We start from the raw sequence: 18,295 nt of genomic DNA, 5'->3' as shown, positions 1-18,295 counted from the left end.
ACACCAGATCAGATGGTGGAATAGTATAACTGAATTTGAATTGAATTACCATTTATCATAATTCAAGATGTATTCTATCAACTGATCAAACACTCTAAATCAGATATACAGCCAATATCATGTCTGGCATAGAAAATTTGGCAGTATTTTTGGCAAAACATTTCATTTATAGCGCTGGTTAGATTCCTGTGTCACAACAGGGCCGCTTTATTCTGATTTAGTATGGCGCACGTCATTCCTCTAACATGTCTGAGGAATTGTTGTGGCATGCAACATTCTCAACCAAGCAATCTGAAGAAGTTAATCAATTAACTGGTTTCTTCTGTAAACATTGCTGTGAATGCTAAAAAAGATTTTTGCTATTGGCGATGCATTTGCGAGTAATGAAAACTTTGAGAACCAGAATTTGGAGAAGTGTTGATGATAGAATTGCCAATTAGAGGAAGACTCTTTTTAAAACTTGATTAGTTCTTAATTTTTCTTGCTGGCTAATGGGGTTTTATTCGAGTTCTATTTTAGAATATGAAACCAATAAATCTGCATGGCTGCCCACTTACAGAAGTTGTGGAGGTTGGTGTACTAAAGACAAATGTGCATACAAGTCATTTTCGATCAAATAAAAGTAAAAAAACCCACTAAATTTCTATCACTGTTACCTGCGCCGTACCATGAAACGCTTAGCAACCAAAGCTCACAAAAGCAAAGTCTCCAGGGATTTACCTTTAATTCATTTCTTCGCTGACTATTTTATATCGAAATCAATCACCATATTGTCTTTGCTGAGTTGTAGTGACAGAAATTACTCGTTTGTGGAGCGATAAAGGGCAAGTTGTCAAATAGGCAACTGTGTGTAGGTGGACACCTCTCCTTGGTCAAACACTGAGGCACGCAAAACCAAATGCATGCTGCCCAACCATAACAGCGCAAAGCAACCAACGGTCACAAAAGCAAAGTCTCCTAGGTTTTACCTTTGATTCAGCACTTTGCGTGCTTTCTCACATGATGACACACCAACCCTAAAAGAATATCCCATTTCCAACACGAAACTGGACCATCCAAAGCATGTTCCATTAGCTCGGACATCATTTACGCTGTTTTTCTCCAAGCTAACAAACTGTGATCTAACCACCGTATTACCAGGCGGCTTTGACAAATGTTTGATAGAAGTGTGCGTGGACTGCTAAGCAAGCCGGGGGAGGGAGAGATTGGCCTCCTAGGAAACGAATCTATAAGCTGGAACACACCGAAAAACAAATCGGGTAGATGTCACTCCTTAACTTTGGCAGACAAATTTGAAGAGCTGAAAGTCCTGACCTGCCCTCACCTGTGCCAAACAGAAAAAATGGACATGAGGCAGTCTGGTCTGACCTGGGGAAACATCCACAGACAGGCTGCCAACCCAGGTGGGTGGAGACAGAAGATTGAAGACTTATGTGCAAAAGGAGGACTAAGTAAGTAATTAATTAAGTAAGTGAAAGCACTGACAGGCAGTCTACCTTATGGTAGAGGAATCCTTACAAAAAGCCCAACCACAGAAGACAGAGGACACCAGAGGGAGAAACTCAGCGTCCACGCAAAGCAATAACCATGCCAGTATACTGTAACTAATGCAGTTCCCATCATTCTGGACTGGCATCAAAGCAACTAGACGATTGGAATAATGTTCTACAATGCTGTGATTTGAAGTTAGAGATAACATCAAAAATAAGCTCGCCTTATAAATTTTTGATAACATGAATTGAAAGTTAGTTATCATGTAATGTGAAATGATCACGAAGCTAAAAATTGGAAAATCCCCAAAATCCTCTGAAAATCACGCTCCGGTGATAGACAAGCATAGACAGAAGTGCCACCTCCAATCATGACACAGTATCTCTTGACAACATCTTAGATAATTGTTCATAGCAATATGACAAACATGGCCCTCAACTTGTATCCACCGGGTAATCTGATACAAGACTTATAGCCCATGAGAGATCAATCAGAACAAACGTGGGGAACCTTGCTAGTCCTTGATAACTCAGCGTACAAGGAACAAATATCGACACCAATAATGGTAGAAAGAGGAAAGCCATAGCTATAGAAGAGGGGAAAGGTCTTTACAGTATTCCAGGATTGTCCAAAAATAACTATCAGGATTCGGGAGAGAGGAAAAAAATGTCAGTAGCAGCTTTTACCCTCTTCATCATGCAGTGGGGGGGGGGGGGGGGTGGGGTGGGGGAGGAGAACATAATAGTCTGATGGTCACGGAGATAACGGAACTGTCTGGCAGGAAGTTATGATTAACGACTGCTTTGAACTAGGCCAGTTATCAACATCACTGTACTGACAGCGCCTCCCCAAAGAATAAATCAGATGAAAGATTCCCGATATGTTATTAGCCAATGTAAATATTTGGAAAAAATTCAGATGACCAATATCCAGTTTGTCTCTGCCCGAGTTCTCAAGATCAATGGAGAGCAGGAATTTTTTTCCAAAGGGTAATACTGGATGCTCAGCTAGAATGATACAGACTGACAGATAGTAATGGCCTACCAATGGGTTTAAGAAATAAACACTGCACTGGCAGGTCTCTGATATAAATCGAGATCTCGAAATACCGTGACCCGCCAATGTGGTGTTAATTTCAATTCCAATACACCAACAATTAAAATGTCTGCTAAAAAACCGGTTGAAAACTATTTTCTGCCATTACATTGTTTCATCTAATCCAACAGAACATGTGCAACTCCATGCACCAACCACATCACAATTGAAAGGTTGAGACTGCTGCTGATAAAACAAGGTGCTGTTTTTACGGCTGTATTTTTTACTGATTTTTAGAGCAATCGAGGTTGTGTTAGGATGTCAAATAAAAATTAAAAGGTCAAGAATAAGTCTTTCAAACAGTTCAACGGAATGACTACTCTGACTGTGGACCATTTGCCCACATCGATCAGCTACCAGAATGTCTCCCAGGGAAGAAAAAGCTTTTCCTGTAAGACAAACAAGGCTCAGGACTTGGCAAAAATGCTTTTCAAATAGTTCAAAGGAATGACTGAGTGCGACCAGTTGCCCATATCAATAAGCAGCCAGAATGTCTCTCGAGGAAGAAAAATCGGCCCCGCTGGACGAAAAAGATTCAGAAGAAAGAATGCAAATATTTGGCAAAAAGCTCAAGCGAATGACCACTTTAAAGAAACCCGTTTGAACCTGGCCAGTTTTCCACATCAATGTACTGTGAGAACGTCTCCACAGAATAAAGGATAGTTGGTAGAGTGAAAATAACAGGATTATGCTTCAAATGCGTTGTTACTAATAAGACAAATGCAGCAGCTGGATAATCAGATCTATACGCGCTGGACAACCCTTGAGACAGATCAATTAGTCTGAGATGGTTCAACCAGATAAGGCAAATATACAACTCTCGTGGGTATTTACTGGCTGTGTATCTATAGAAAGGACATTGATTCCAATAAGTTAGTAAGAGAAAGGGAAAAGGAAATCAAATGAGCTGACAATCACATGACAGTGAAGGGACTAGCAGTTGACAACATGTTATGGCAGAAAGTGCAACTGACACTGGACTCTACGCCACTCGACTGTATGAAATATCTTTGAAGACTGATGAGACATATGGACACAGGTGTTCTCCCAAGACTTTGTTACTTATAACACGAACATGGTACTGGACTTGTAGCCATCCACAGGATAATCAGATCTATCTGCTGGACAACCCTTGAGATGGATCAATCAGTTTGAGGATGGTTGAACCTGATTAGGCAAATATGCAAGTCATGTGCGTATTTATTGACTGTGTACATATAGAAAGGACCTTGATTCCAATAAGTTAGTAAGAGGAAGGGAAAAAGAAGTCTAATGAACTGGCAATCAAAGGACAGTCAATGGACTAGCTGTCGAGAACATGTTTTGCAGAAGGTACAAAGGATGATCTCTCTTGGCCAGTTCTTAAAATGAGAAAACTGCAAGAAATATCTTGGAAAGACTGAAAAGACATGGGTGATATGAATAAAGACTAGCAAATGCTTTTATCTAAAACTCCATGTACATTTACACTGGGCCTTCCTGGATAAAATTGAAGTTAAAGCATATACTAGTTTCTATTCATATCACCCATAGACACAAGTCAGTGTTCTCCAAATATATTGTTACTCATAAGACAAACATGGTAATGGACTTGTAGCTGTCCACTGGATTATCAGATCTGTGAGCTGGACAACCCTTGAGACAGATCAATCAGTTTGACATGTTTGAGGATGGGTCATCCAGATAATGCAAATGTGCAAGTCTTGTGCATATTTCCTGATTTTCAAAAAGGTAGACTAACAGTGAAATGAACAACCAGTCAGTCTCTACCTGCCAAGCTTAGAGCAACATGCAGCTGGTTCAGCTGTGACGAGTCACAAAAGTCTGGTAGAGAAATGGTTAATAATCAATCGCCCAGCAACAAATCAGCAAAATTGACTTCAGTGAATCTTCCGCACCATTACTCATCCTCTGTGTGGAGTCGATTATACTGAAAAAACAGATCAATCATTCATGCAAAAACAGAAACAAAGATGCACTCTTTGGATTAGGATGTAATACATTGGTTAGCTCTCAAGGTTTAGGGTTGTAAAGTGAAGAAATGAAGGGTTTAGATCTCGTAATTCTGATCTTGTTCAGGTAAAATGAGGAAATACACTGGATTGGCTCTTGTCGTTAGGTTGGTAAAGTCTGGAAATATATGGTTTGGGTCTCGTAATTCTGATCTTGTTCAGGTAAAATGAGGAAATACACTGGATTGGCTCTTGTCGTTAGGTTGGTGAAGTCTGGAAATGTATAGTTTGGGTCTTGTAATTTTGATCTTGTTCAGGTAAAATGAGGAAATACACTGGATTGACTCTTGTCGTTAGGTTGGTGAAGTCTGGAAATGTATGGTTTGGGTCTTGTAATTTTGATCTTGTTCAGGTTAAAATGAGGAAATACACTGGATTGGCTCTTGTCGTTAGGTTGGTAAAGTCTGGAAATGTATGGTTTGGGTCTTGTCATTTTGATCTTGTTCAGGTAAAATGAGGAAATACACTGGATTGGCTCTTGTCGTTAGGTTGGTAAAGTCTGGAAATGTATGGTTTGGGTCTTGTAATTTTGATCTTGTTTAGGTAAAATGAGGAAATACACTGGATTGGCTCTTGTCGTTAGGTTGGTAAAGTCTGGAAATGTATGGTTTGGGTCTTATAATTTTGATCTTGTTCAGGTAAAATGAGGAAATACACTGGATTGGCTCTTGTCGTAAGGTTGGTAAAGTCTGGAAATGTATGGTTTGGGTCTTGTCATTTTGATCTTGTACAGGTAAAATGAGGAAATACACTGGATTGGCTCTTGTCGTTAGGTTGGTGAAGTCTGGAAATGTATGGTTTGGGTCTTGTAATTTTGATCTGGTACAGGTAAAATGAGGAAATACACTGGATTGGCTCTTGTTGTTAGGTTGGTGAAGTCTGGAAATGTATGGTTTGGGTCTTGTCATTTTGATCTTGTTCAGGTAAAATGAGGAAATACACTGGATTGGCTCTTGTTGTTAGGTTGGTGAAGTCTGGAAATGTATGGTTTGGGTCTTGTAATTTTGATCTTGTTCAGGTAAAATGAGGAAATAACTGGATTGGTTCTTGTCGTTAGGTTGGTAAAGTCTGGAAATGTATGGTTTGGGTCTTATAATTTTGATCTTGTTCAGGTAAAATGAGGAAATACACTGGATTGGCTCTTGTCGTAAGGTTGGTAAAGTCTGGAAATGTATGGTTTGGGTCTTGTCATTTTGATCTTGTTCAGGTAAAATGAGGAAATACACTGGATTGGCTCTTGTCGTTAGGTTGGTGAAGTCTGGAAATGTATGGTTTGGGTCTTGTCATTTTGATCTTGTTCAGGTAAAATGAGGATGGATGGACGGCCCGACAGACCCACGGCCCGACGGACGGCAGACGACGGACAAGACTGACGACATAAGCTCACCCAGCCGAGTTGAAAATGAGAATAGGGTTGTAAGATAAGGAAATGTAGGGTTGAAGTCAGGTGGTGACTGCCTTTTTTATCCATCTAAGTATTTATCTCAACCCTGGCTTTAAAATTTCTCACCCTTTAAATCCACAATCACCAGACACCTTCAGCCATTTCTTAAATTCAATACCTGTCATTTCGTTGTGCTCATCTCCGTAATTCAATTCTGAAGACGATCCCTCGTGGATGTTTTCTTTCATCCACCTTTAGTTGGATGGCTGTCATTTAAGATATCCGATCTCTCAATCGCGGGAAATTTGCCGCGGGGCATTGGATATTTTGAATTCAGTACCACGGCTTAATTTCTCTCAACGCCAGATGAAACTCGATCTAGGATTTCTTCCAATTTATAGCCCTAATGTATCTGTATCACGAGTGATAGAAAAGCCAATCTAGAATGTTGTATATTCTCAAGTCGGCTTGGCTTTCTATTTTGGCCGAGATTAATATCCTGCTAGTTGACTCCACTGGCAGAACCCTATGGCTAAATGGGTGAGGTGAGTGGTGTGCCTACTCCGGAGCAAATATAACTGCTCACTTTCCACTGATAGACAAGATACTTCAGAAAACCATAAGTCATGTTTTTATCATGTTCATAAGCAATGAGTGTTTTCTTTCAGTCAAATTGCATCCTTTTTTGACCTTATTGGTACAATTGAGGAACGCAACACGGAACATTCAATAAGTGGTTGATTGGTAATCGTGGCACTCCAAGTGCATTAGTTCCATCCAGTTAATTTTGAAGGAACTGCAAAGCAAGATTGGTCGCAATGTTTCTGCCAAAACAGACAGGTACCGGCAGTACATTTTGCCATTGTCTAAATTTTTAAAGTGTTAATATCCAATATATCAATAGTCTGCTGTATTAAGTACACTGCATAAGATTCTGGCAACCCTAGAAGTCGGGAGGCAAATTATCATGCACCAATTTTGCGGAGACATCAGAGTCCCTTTAAATATTAGAAAGATGTAGATTAAATATGAAAAAACTTGCGTGATAAAGTTTAAAAATTTTTTTCTCTAAAAAGGGTACGAAGCATGGCACCAAATCTGAAACTTCAAACACTCCTACTATGAAATGGATTAACAGTCATGACAGCAGGGCTCGGAAATCTGACAGCCATTTCGAACATCTAATGAAACTAATTAATAAAATCAATTATGGAATTGAGATGGGCGGCTTATTCAAAGCTGTGAGAATTGTCTCGATCATTATCTCATCGGCGACAATTTAATCTCAGTTGTCAGACTCCAGGCCAAATAAATTTAAGAGACAAAATATGTTTCAACGCAGCAGTTGGTGCACTTGCAACTTGCAATAATTATTGCACTGATGAGCCGTCACAGCACAATGACTCTCGCAAAGTAGATACTTCTGTCATTCACGATATTTATCCCAGCAATGACCGGCTTTGCCTACAGACAAGCAATCTTTTTGTCGCTTATCGCAGTGGTAATTTTCGCAGGGCGCTGTGACACACAAATCTCTCCTCTGCGAGATGTTAAGGTCATGACACATGTGCTTACCAAATAATGATCAACAGCTTGCATCCAACTTCAACCAAAAACATACACGAAATCATATCTGTCACTGACATTATCCCGATACAATACAACATCTTCAAAGCAGCTAGAAAAGATCAATACTTAATAATTTTTTAAAGCTCAGAAATGAAATTAATAAGCTGAACATGCTGAATGTGAAAAATAAGAACCGGAGATTAAAAAATCTGTAGGAGGCAGAAATCTTAGATATGGAAGTTGTTTATACATTGCTACAGGGCATGACAGTCAGACTGATATCTGGGTTTGACAGGCGGAATTCACCAGTTTCTAGCAATGCTCCTATGGTCCAGTGACACGCAAACACCAGATTTTTATCACCGCGACTTCAATGATTATCGCTGTTGCAATAATTATTGCTGTGATGAGCGGTCGAAGTGACGACCGATTCTTGTTGCAGACATCTCCAATGACCCCTGCAAACTAGATACTTTTGTCACATGTGATAACTATTGCAGGTCACTGCAAGTTGTGTTCATGTTTTGAGTAGTCATCAAACTCAGTGTCCAAAACCTATCGATTTTGAAAGAAAATATTCAATAAAACACACCATATCCTGCCAATGATCAATAACAACAAGAATGCATAAAGACTTTATTTATTCTTGCAAATATCCAATTCTTACACTGACATTTTAACCACAAGAAACTCATTTTATATCAAACAACAATCAAAGATTTAAGATCCCCAATTCTTTTAAATTGAGCCCACGAGAAAAAAAGATCCCCTTTCTAGAATAGAAAGAAACTGAAACTGAAACATCATCTACTAGATCTTCATCTAGTTGAAAGAATTTGACATAAAATGTACATGTAACATGTGTAATGACATAAATTGAAATTAATATGTTACCTTGAAGAGTGTAATATTTTTAACATCACAAACAAATCTTCTACAAAGACTCTACTGAGCTATCAAACGCTTTTTAAAATTCCCTATTTTGAACCATTATGAAGTAACTGTAGATGTTTGAGTGGAAATTGTTCAGGAAATTCTGCATGAAACATGATGATATGAAAATAAAATCACAAAATCCTCCAAAAGCTAAAGAATATCTAACAAAATCAGCTAACCTTTCAAATTGAAGAGTTCCAATATTTTTACATTACAAAAATATCTTCCACAAAAACTGCACTAAGCTATCAACTCCATTTTTAAAACTCGTCTTTTACACCATCCAAGAGACGTTTAAGTGAAAATCGTTCAGGAAATTCTGCATGAAACATGATAATATCAAAATCAAATCGAATCACTTTGCCTAGAAAAGTTTAAGAATATCAAATAAATCAGCTTACCTTTAGAATTGTTATGAGTCCAGCATTCCTTGTGTCTTCAGGCCAGTTAATCCAACAGACCACACTTCTATCAGTGTTACTGACATGAAAGCCAACTCTCGTCTGCTGTAGCAATGAGCTCACCTAACCAGGCAGCGACGCAGGGTTTCCATCTGAAAGATCGAACGGAGATGTTTATTGGTAAATGTCTGCATGGAGATGTCGTGTTGCGATGATCTTGGGTAAGAGAGAAGATTAGATCTTGAGAAAATTGTTATGTTGTCGATAATTGCAGCAATATAGATCACCTTTTTTCTCTCAAATGGGTGACAAACATTTTGTAATGGTAGTTTCTGTTTATCAAATGCCATTATTTACAACTACCTCAAGGATTTTTCTATACCTGTCTACCCAGAGGCTGTGGGGTTCCTTTCTTGACTGGTCCCCTTCCGCACGAGGATGGAAGGGGCAACTTTTGACTGGGTAAGTTTCTGTGGGGTTTCTGGTTTCCTCCTACTTTGTCCCTTGCAAGACATCGCATGGATCACCAGAGCTGTATTCAGGATCGAGGTAAAGCTGGGCAGTTTGCTCTCTGCCCCTTTTTTTTGTACTTACCTGCATGAAAAACTTGTCTTTGAAGCTGCCAGGAGAGCAGTACACACGCGAGCTTTTGAAAAAAACTGTTAGGGTTTTTAGCCAACACAGATAAGCACCCCGTAGAGGTTTTTCAGGGAAATAAAATCACGCAGAGGTTTTAACAAACTCAAAGACCTTTAGGGTTTCGTCAATTGTCAGAAAACCCTTCTTCCATTTTCTCTTTCTAAGGTGTAGCCGCACCCACTTCCCCCGCTAGACACAGCCTCTGCAGTCCCCCAAGTTCAGCTCACCCCGTCAGGTCAACTGCTATTGAATATTTATTCAGAAGCATGCTTAGCATAGAGATATGTGGATCACATCGCCTCATGAAATATGGATTATTAGAAAGATGAAGCAACTCAGTCAAAAGGCGCCTCCATTACGCATGGAGACCCGGGGCAGAGACAGATTAACATTTGGAGAACATTCATCAACAACTGTTTGCCGTGAAATTTTACTAGTGTTATTTTTGTGGATGCACGGTCACAAACTTCTCAAAGAAATACAAGTCTTATTTCCCTAATGGATTTGGATTTGTCCTTTTCTTGTTTTATTAGTAACCTATTTTTGTGAGAGTGTTCGACGTTTACCAATTTTGGCACAGTCACATGACTTTACTGTCTTTAGGCAGGCGCATATTGCCCATGTACTACTGTGCATCATACATTTAGTTTCTCTGTGCACTGATAACGAATTCAACTTGGCCCAGCAGAGAAGTTAGGAATTTACGATGCCATGTTCCGGTTTGACCTTTTCGTTGATTTCTAAGTAATTAAATCAAGTGGTCTTGTAGCGGCGAAACTAGAGTATTTTCTCATTAACCAGTCTAAAAAGGTGAATCCTGTCAGAAATTTCATCCTGATTCTTGATTACGGTTATACCAGATCAGCGTGGAAGGTTTTCTCCTTTTCTCGGAGGTGCTTAAGATTGAACACCTAGGTTTGAAGGGGATTCAAAAACCAAAAATTTTTCTTGTTTGATAATTTACCATTTTTTGACAGAACAAATCTAATCTAATACACCACTAATACACCAATAGCCGAGAAAAGAAGCTTACTGTAGACTGCCACATTTTTAAAGGCAGATTCACTGGCGCCTGTGTCCAACCAATCAAATCAGCCAAAAGAATGAAAGTTTTCACAACTTTTTAAAAACTTCCCTTCTATCCAATTAGGTAAGGTGAAATGAGCCAGAAATTTCATCACAAATCTTGATTACAGAAACAGCAGAGATCGGCGAGTGCGGTTTGTTTCAGCGCTCAGAGGCACAAAAGATTGATGAGCCAGGATCAATGTGAAAGCTAATCTAGTCCCATCCGCTGCGCAATTCATCAGCCGCAGCAGTCCGATAGATGGCTAGGATTAGTCGCCATTGGATTACATTGATAAGTTACTTTTGGGAGTCTGCCCGAGGCAATTAGGTCCTAGTCGTTGATTGTTCTGTATCTACAGTCCAAATCAAAAATGACATCCATCCTGGTTCGCGTCATCGACACAAAACGTATGCGCGAGTTGCGTGCCAATGACGCACCAGTGACACGCTTATCTCTCATGTTTAGCGCTAATTACGTGCGACCTACGTGCGAGTTACGCGCTAACTACGTGCTCGGTAGCGCGTCAATGACGTGAATGTAGGGATGACAATTGTGATTTGGACTGTAAGAGGTCTGGTAAGAGTTGATGCATTCTCAATCAATTCTAAGATGGACAGTCCTGTTCTGCTGACCAATGCTGTCATCCATCGCAATTTGTCCTGGTCGACGGACTATCCATAAGTCTATGACAATATTTATCATATTGTAGATCAGAAATTATCCATATGGTCCTTCGATGCCATTTAACATGTTCAGTTTAGATAGACATGACTAGTTGTCCGATGGCCATGATGCCATGTCCCAGCTGGACCTTTGTTTCGAATTCATAGTAATAAATCAACCGGTCTTAGATCGATGAAGTTAGAGCATGTCAAAGAATCTAAGTGGCTGAATATGTCCCCAGAGTATATCATCAAATAATATCTGCTTAAGTACTACAGATACCGCCCACAAAAGACAGTCTGGCAGAAAAATAGCAGATTATCAGATAGATTAGTACACACATGCACATGAGAGCAAAGGATTAAGGCTTTGTCTGGTGAATACTGGTCACAAAACGGCTCAAGGGTATGATATATTGGGGATTAAATATTTTAATGATAACACACTGTTATTTTCTGCCCACGCTATTGAAAAGAAACATTTGAAACAAGAAAAGTGTTTTAAAAAACACAGGGCGTGGTGTGATTGGGTATTAGTTCTGTATACAGAAGATTAGAGTCTTGCTTTTTAAGCAATCTGCAGATATTTTAATTGGTAAGGCCCTGGTTGGTTGTTTGGTCATAATCTTATAATCGCCAGCGTATCCCTGTGAACGCTTTGGTCATTTTCAGTTGGGCCAGTGTAATATGTGGTTGTTCCCCAAATGTGTCAGGGTTTCCATACAAAGACAGGTAGAGGGACCAACCCTTTTCAGTAGGGGATAGACAGATGAACTAGTCAAAGTATCTTTTCTGTCCATTATCATAGTGGCGAGTGCTTCAGATCATTTCACCAGGATTTTGTTCTGGGTAGAACAGATTTATGGCAAACTGAAGTCGTTCTTCCTGCTTGTCCTTTTGAATGTTGCATGCGTCCTTGGTTATCAACTTTTGCTGGTTCTTCCTTGGGTTGATGTTGCCAAATGCCGTGGGCGTCATGATACTTTTGAGATGGTCCGTTAGTCTGGGAGTTGGTGGATGACATGTGGCGAAACACTGTGACTGTCTGATGATGAATGAAGAGAGTGGAGGATGATGTTTTGTAGAAATATATTGACCTTTATTACAAAAGAACAGAATCAGCAGCATATCATTAATTGCAAGTAATTACATACAGACAGAATTGGCAGTAAATATTTTGTTGGAAGACTAATTTGATGGCGAACAGAATCAACAGTAATAATAGTATGTGAGTTGTAGCAAGTTCTAGCTATGTGGACTTTGCCTCAATAATTTTTGGCATTGCACTGTTACTAGCGAGTCAAGGATTATTGCTCTTTTAAGGCGTGCAGTTAATTTTCATGGATATTGACGTGCACTCGTTGATTTGTTCTGATGTGCAGTTATTGTAAAGAATGATGATTGGCAATATATACAAGTTGACAATGATGGGAAGAGAAGGTGCAGGTGAATAGTAAAAGTTGCTAAGTATAGGTGCCAAATGGATGGATGACGAGGGCAATGGTTAAATGATTATAGAGAGGCCGTGTAAGTATCTTGGTACGATCCCATGGGTGATGATACCGGCAATTGTTGTTGAACGTATTTACAAGGTTATTGACATATTGTTTCATACCTCTTGGTTTTTGTGCTAATTAGATTATTAGGCAGGTTATTGTCTGTGGCTTAAGCGATTTTTTCACGGGTCTGTGTCACGACATGTTGTAATTGTCTGCCCATTATTGGAGGTTGCAAAATAGTGGCATCAGCGTAATGTTGTTGTTTGACGCAGGCGCTTCATTTCTTGAAGTGCAGATTTGGATGCAGCGAAACCTGGTGATTTCTTTTGTATGTGTGTTATGGCTAGACCACTCATGTTGCGCACACGGGATAGTGCAACGTATGCCATGCCTGATGTAAACATTTTGGGTCCTAGGTCAAGGACTGCTGAGTCTAAAGATGTGCCTTGCATTTTATGGATGGTAGTTGCGTAGCACAGCTTTAATGGGAATTGAGTTCTGTTGATGGTTGTGTTGTATTTGCCATAGAATGTTGCAGTGATTGGTTGGATTGGTATGGCGTTTGGGTGTTTTGTGGAGGTTTTGTACTTGTTGCCTATTTGTTGTTTGTGGAAAGTGATGAGGACTGTGCTGTTATTGATGTTTGTATTGGGTATGATTTCTGTGACAGTACCTGTTGCACCATTGACTAGGCCTGCGGTTGTATCAACATTTCTGATCAGCATGACAGGTGCACCAGGCGCAAGTACCAGAGTGTGTACGAGTGCAGCGCAATCACGTTCATCTGTAGGTAGTAATTCTTGCAAGGTTTTTGGTGGTGTACAGTTATTGGTGATGCTGTCAGTGGCATGCAGTGTATGTTGATGGTGTTGTTCTGATATCTTGGCTTGGTTGTGTTGGTGGCACTGTTTGTTGGTGGGGTACAAGCGGATTGCTGTATGAAATGGTGGTTGGTTCAGGGCAGCAGGGGTGAGAAGGCGCTCATGTAAAGTTTGCATGTCGTGTGTGGTGTGGAGGCCTAAGCGGAATCTGTTTAGGAGTTGTGCGTAGGACTGATCGCTGGCCTGCCTGTAATTTGTTTGTAGTTCCAGTAGTGTGAAGACATCTTTCCACAAGTGTATGGTGGTGTCCGGTGTTGGGGTTGCAAAGATGTATTTACCCATGACTGGTTTTAGCTGGAAGAAGTCGCCGAATGCTAGGATTGAGATGCCGGCGAAGAGTTGATCAGTGTTGTCTGTTGCGAAGATTTCTGTGAGGCGTTGGTGTATGATTGTGAATGTTTTGATGGAGACCATGCTAATCTCGTCAATAATGAGGTAGTGGATATTTTTCCACAGTTTGCGCAGGTCTGCTAATTTTTCCCCTTTGAGTGGTTGGTAATTGGCCGACTTGTGGTGTTCGACGGGAAGGTTGAGAGCTTTGTGTAATGTGATGCCATTGATGTTGTATGCTGCCACACCTGTGGGTGCTGTGAGGATTGGTAGTGACTGTGGTGATGATCGTAGGAGGTATTGTGTGCAAGCAGTGATAGTGTGACTTTTGCCTGTGCCAGCGCCACCAGTGATGAAGAGGCGCAGGGGTGGTGGTTTTTTTGGCGACAGTTTGGTGTGGTATGCATGCAGTTCTTTGGTGTATTGTGCGAGTAGTTGTATCATGTGTGTTTGTTCATCACCAAGATGCTTCATCAGATGTAAGTACTGTTCTTGCGGGAGCTGTGTCTGGATATCTGTAAGTGTTATGTTGTCAGTAATTGGGTCTGGTGAGTTATTACTCTCAATATCAATGTCGTGAATATCATTCTGATAGACTGTGTAGTCTGGCTGTACGCGTGTGGTGGGCTCGTCTGTGATGTCAAGAATGGTGGCAGTTGTGGCTGGTGCTGTGGTGTGGTTTATTATGGGTAGCACGGCATCTATGTCAAGGTTTTCTATGACGTCCAGGGCCGTTTGTACTTCGTGTAAGAAATGATCATGCAAGTCAGCCATTTGTACCTGTTGTTGTTGTGTGCCGAGTGTTTCATATGCTGTTTTGCCTGATGGGATGAGTTGTTCTTGGGGGCAGTGGAAGGGTACATGTAGCAGTAGGATCTTATAATAGTAGTCGTCGCCATCTTGTTCGATTGTTTTGGTATGAGTTTTGATGCAAGCATTCTTGGTGCGTTTATGTATGTAACCAGCGTTGTGTTGTAAACAAATGGCACCTTTTGGAGGGTTGGTTTTGTAGTATTGATATTGGGCTGCAAATTGGAATAAGGTCATGTTGTGGAATGCAGTAGTGTGTGGCCTTTTAGTGTAGTGGTCTATGATGTCTTGTACAAAAATATTTGTGTCATTAGCATTGAGATCAGTTAGCTCAGCGGCAGGTTTTAGTATTGAGATTTTGTCTCGTGGACGGGAGGTATTGATGTGAATGACTACACGTGATGCGCCTTTCATGTGGTGGCCTCCTAGGCGCGTGACTGCCTCTTGTGCACTAATTTGTCTGTTGTTGAGAACTTTGTTGCCAATGACCCGTAGGATCTTGTGTTCAGATGGCTGTGTCTGTGCTGATAATGATGCTGTGGCTGCTTTGATTTGTTTCGCTAAATCACCGCTCTCTGGTTTGCAAATGTATGTTGTGATGTAGTATGCTGCTGGAACAGCGGCCCCAACCATTTGTATATCCATATTTGCCTCCCATGTGCAAAGGATTGTGGGATTATATGCATTGATCATGGTTTCATGAGATCTTCTTTTCAAGTTGTAGAAATGTTTATGTTTTGTTGGGTCTGAGGGATTTTTTATGATTGTATCATCTGTGATGGGTTGGGGGAAATTGAATCGACAGGTACACTGGTTTTTTGGGCACTTTTTGGTGCAGGTTGGGGTGTGATTATGTGCTTGTAGGGATTTGACGAGATGGTGAAGTACAGGGTCTGTTTCTTCTGCTGGTAACTGGCATGATATGTATTTGTCAATGAATGCAGGGGCATCATGTATCCCTTTGGTGGTAAGGAGGTTAGGTGCATCTGTGATCCAGAAGAGGCTGTGGACGTGAGGTACGCCACGTAACTGAAACTCCAGGCGCCAGAAATAATCTTGCACATGACCTAATGGTTGTTGGGGGCCGAGAATGACATTATGCAGCAATTGGTGCCAACGGAAGCAGAAATGATGGACAGCAGGTACTGGATTGTTGATTATCAGGGTCTGGCGTTGGGATTTTGTCAATTCAGATACCGTGGGCACCGGAATCATACAGTTGGGGTTGAATTGAATGATAGCATCTATCATATCATCCCAGCCCATGTCATTTGCTGATAGAGTGAGGAAGAATGTTGGTGGGCCTAAGTTGTGGTAAAGGGTTAACAGGTCTAGTTTTGTAGCATACCAATAGGGGTTGGTGCCACGTATTTGTTTGAGGAATGACCAGCTGTTGTGGAGGAATCGTTTGTCTGTTGTATTCTGTTGTAATTGCTGTACCGTTGTTTGTCTGTAACTGCTGTTAGAGTGTTTTCTCACAGCAATGGATATTGCCGATTGTAGTTTATGTTGTTCAAAATTATTGAGCATCCAGAAAATGTATGGAATGTCTGTTGCAAAGGGTGATGCATGAGTGTTTAGGCGGGTCTGTATGTAGTCCGTTATTGATAGGGCATGACCTTTGTGCCAGCTGGATGCTCCTGAAGTGAATAACCATGGGAATGCTTGTGCCTCCAAGTCTGTAGCTGTGAAGATACTAAGTGGAGAAGATGTAATGCTAGGTATGTTGTAATATGGGTCTTTCAGATTTTCTGATATATATTTTTTAACATCTAGGAGTGGAATGGTGCGATGCTGAGGTACGACTGATGATTCAGTAATCAGAGCATCTGCAAGGTTGTTGTCGCTGTCAGGCGCTGTTTCTGTGTCATCAGCAGTGTCACGGCAAATGGTGATGTCCTTATACAGTGGATGGTGCTGTTGTAGGTATTGGAGTGCGTTGAAGACATTTGTTTTGTTGACAGGGTAAATAGTGGTGTGTGTTTGGTGGGCACGGTTCTGTGAGACATATATGATGTTGCTGTGGGCTAGTGGTCGTGGTAGGGCTTTGTAAATGTCTTGGTTATCAACAGGGAAGTTGATGATCTGGCCTTTTGCTGACAGCTGGCCATATGGTAGTGCACATATGGTGATGAATGGATGGACTTGCGATATCAAGCGTTTTTCCATGAGGTTGAGGGATGCTAACACTGTTGGGACAGGGCCAGAAGTCATGTTTGTCCATGAATTGGCAGGTATTTTGCTGTCTTTGAGTGGTGCTATGCAACGGAAACATATCCATGGCTTGGTATCTGATGTGAGGTGATGTTGGTGGGCAAATGTGATCACTGCTTTATTGCGTGTTTTTGACCCGTTTTTGTGGTGTTTGATGACACGGCAAATGGTGCATATTTTGTGGTGTTGTGTTGTGATTTTGTCTCGAAATTGGGCGGCGTGATGATTTGGTGGGGCGGGTGTTTGTATTTGTGATTTGAGTTTTTTAAAGTGGTGATATGTCAATGTTGGGTATGCCTCTCTGAGGATGCGGTAGGTTGTCTGGTTTGCTGAATGCGTTCGCAGTGCTTCACAGATATTTTTGTCAATGGTATTGGTTGCTGATGTGTTCATGGTGTTGATGCTGTTGTCAGAGTTGGTTGTGCAGCTATTATGATCTTGTGGGTTTGGGGTGCTCTGTGGTTGCTGTTTGGTGGCAGATAGGAGTTTGTTGTATCTATATCGGGTGAGGCCTGGGTACATAGCGTTCAATGTTTTGTATGTGCGCTGTTGGTTTGTTGTGGTTGATTTGAGAGCATCAAGGATGGCTGTTCCTTCTGCCTTTGTTATGCCCATTCTTGGCGGCGGAGTTGGCACTGATCGCTTGCACGTTGGTCCATTGGGAATTGTTTCACAGGTTGGGGGCGCATTACTTGGATGGTGGTTGATCGTGGACGGCAATAGTGGTGTGTTTGATCTGACAGCTGTGGACGGTGGTTGGCGCTTTTGTGTTGTTCTGTTTGGGTGGTTGGTCCGTCGTTGTGATGTTGGCTGTGGCGATGCATCATCATGAAGCATGGGCGATGTGGTGGGTGCAGTACCAGTAGAGCGGATAGGACGTGTTGCACAGCCAGATGGTATCGATTCTTTGATCACCGTTGCTTGGGCATGCTCTGTGGTCTTGGATCGGGGTGCCTTGTGGTTAGTGTCTGGAGTGATGGTACTGGTAGGTGTGTGCGTGGTTTTGCCAGTTCTAGGAGGGTGCAGTGATATTGAGTCCAATGCTGTAGGTGGTGTGGTGCTGGACATGCACCGGCGATAGAACAGGAGGTATGGTGGTTGCTGCTGGACAGTGTGTAATGTAGTTTCTTGTGTTTGGCTGTCATTTATTGTGTACCAATGATTGTTGTGGCATACGTTTGCAGTGTAATGGCCGCTGTTCATGTTGGGACCTGTGTGCACTACTGTAGCATACAGTTGGTATGTGGTATTTGTCAGGTGCAAAGTGGGTTCAACCTGAAACGTTGGCACAATAGTGTTGCTG

The 18,295-nt window shown here is 41.3% G+C and overlaps 1 protein-coding gene across 4 annotated transcripts in view; it reads right to left on the bottom strand.

Annotated features, from left to right (window-relative positions):
• Positions 1-18,295, bottom strand: part of LOC135493971 (uncharacterized) — a 104,999-nt gene that overhangs the window by 58,617 nt on the left and 28,087 nt on the right. For 3 of the 4 annotated variants that reach the window (XM_064781673.1, XM_064781672.1, XM_064781678.1), the window contains exon 2: positions 8,889-9,040. The gene's annotated coding sequence lies outside the window, so the exon portion shown is untranslated. Of the gene's footprint in view, positions 1-8,888; positions 9,041-9,482; positions 9,502-18,295 lie in introns of those variants that run through there. The other variant, XM_064781674.1, reaches the window with a different exon arrangement.

Source organism: Lineus longissimus, chromosome 9 (genome assembly GCF_910592395.1).
Source record: "Lineus longissimus chromosome 9, tnLinLong1.2, whole genome shotgun sequence".
NCBI classification, from domain to species: Eukaryota; Metazoa; Nemertea; class Pilidiophora; order Heteronemertea; family Lineidae; genus Lineus; species Lineus longissimus.
The sequence above is the reverse complement of the archived record's forward strand: the minus strand, read 5'-3'. Positions and strand labels throughout refer to the sequence as shown.